This window comes from Phymastichus coffea, unplaced genomic scaffold, assembly GCF_024137745.1.
Source record: "Phymastichus coffea isolate CEN01 unplaced genomic scaffold, Cenicafe_Pcof_1.1 PCOF00163, whole genome shotgun sequence".
In the NCBI taxonomy this organism is placed as follows: Eukaryota; Metazoa; Arthropoda; class Insecta; order Hymenoptera; family Eulophidae; genus Phymastichus; species Phymastichus coffea.
Genome location: NW_026706974.1, coordinates 135,092 through 137,317, shown reverse-complemented (window position 1 = coordinate 137,317; position 2,226 = coordinate 135,092).

Genomic DNA, 2,226 nt, shown 5'->3' with positions numbered 1-2,226 from the left:
TTTATGCCGTGTAAACGTAACCCGTCTTCCTAATCTTTAGGCATTTTAGTATCAAATAATCTTTAACTATTTCTCTCAGTGGATAGATTGAACTAATAATTGAATAGATAGTTAAATACGATTGCTTAGTAAAATCATTCACCAATGATAGCGCATTCCCAACAGGATTCTTGAAAACTTATAGATACATAAATTATTTATATAGAAAAAGTTTCGACTCATCCAGGAGAATGAAAAAATAATTTTACTCAATATTTGATATCTGTTTTGAAATAACCTATTAAGAATATTCGAGAGCTTGAAAACTTGAGAATGTATAAAATTTCAAATCGACTTAGTTTGATTCGACCTTGAAGCTCTTGCTTGGTTATTATTCTCAATTATACAACATTTCGTATTTTTACGTGATACTAAGTAATTAATAAACATTCCAACAAAGTTACAAAAAAGATTTTTTATAAAATATTATGATTCTGAATTTGAAAGATAATACAATGAAAACGTTATCCAATTACACGATATATGATTTGACAAAAAATTATAAGTTAATAACAATACAAACACTTATCCTAATTTCCAAGTAAACATTCCTTGAGAGCATCTGACAACATTTTTATTTCATTTATTGACCGATGTATGACCGATTTTACATAAAACTTATCAAGTAACTGAGTTAACACTTTGTAAAATTATCTCAACACTACAGTAATTAGGGATCGTTTATTTCTCATTGATAAGCAATATTTTTATTGATTATCGTAATTTGAGTATATACATGAGTATAAAAACTGCAAAAAAGTTTAACGCATTTTTATTTGAACGTGAAGTATTAAAACACTGCAAAACGAATAATCTTAATAAATCTTCACGATGTAATGAAATGTATTTTTAACAAATATGTAAAAGGTTGGTCGGAATAAAAATAAAGCTGAAAAATAGTTATTTGCAGCGCGTGCAGTCTGTCCTTTCTCGTATCTCTCCAATTGGAGTTGAGGTCCGGCACGTTCGAGGTAGATATGTAAACTCACGAGGTCGAAGGTGACTGCTTGAAGATGCTGGAGACAATGTATGCAGATTCCCTTCCGCTTGGCGAACAGAGACATCTTCATATCGGCGTCAATCTCAATTTAAAAGCCACGATCGCGCACGAGACATTGTCGTCAGAAATGAAAAACAAGCGGCTAGCGAATATCGTGATGCGCACGTTTCTTGTTCCGAGACAGCGATAAGAATTTCCGACACAATTCCAGCAAAACGATGCCTTTTTTCGTTGTCGAATAAAACGCCAGTGATAATTCAACAATTAAAAAAAAATCTCGACGTTTCTCTCACTTATTTATTTAAATCAAAGGATGGCGCCCAAATCATCGGATAATTAAATCAATATTGAAATTTCTTAATATAATTTAACATACAACTAGAGAGAGAGAGAGAGAAATGGCAATATTTAATCGATATTTCGTAATTTACCGCATCAATATTAATTCAATTTCAACGAGTTCGGCTTAACGATTAGTTATTTATTCATTGACGTTCAACCAAAATTTTAATTTATCGACAACAAATCCGCTTACATTGAAATATATATTTCAACGTTTTTAACGCTAATCAAATTCACTCTAGGTGTATATGCATATTATATATACATAAACTTGAATGAATTTGTCATTATACTCGTACATACAGAACTGCGTCGAGTTGAACGTATAGTTTATCGTTGTAAATAGAATTGTGTACGTCAATAAATAGTGTTATCGTACCTCGGTTAGGCATATTTTTATTGATTGTCCGACAGCCTGAATGCGTAGACGGGCAGTAACACACTGCACACACAATGTGCAGACTGGCGCAGCTACGAATTATATGGTTGCCGGACGATGGCTGATCTAGCGGCCATTAACCACGGGTAAACAGAGCGATAATTTAGCCAGAGCAGACTTACTTCTTACTCTATTTTGGTTCCAATTCTTTATGTCCAGTTTTATCTTCAAACATTCTTTCAAATTAAGTCAAAGCAATCGTTATTTTTAAAAGCTCACACTGCGCAATCTCTTTATAAATCTGAGAAATGTAACTTTTATTTTTCATAAAATCCACAATTATTTTCGAGACTGAAATGTACACTCTACTTCTCAGCATTTACATTTGAATTGTGTAACTCTGAGTAGGTAAATTTACTGCGCGAACAATGAATTGTTGTTTATTTGCTTTAATCCGCTTAATATT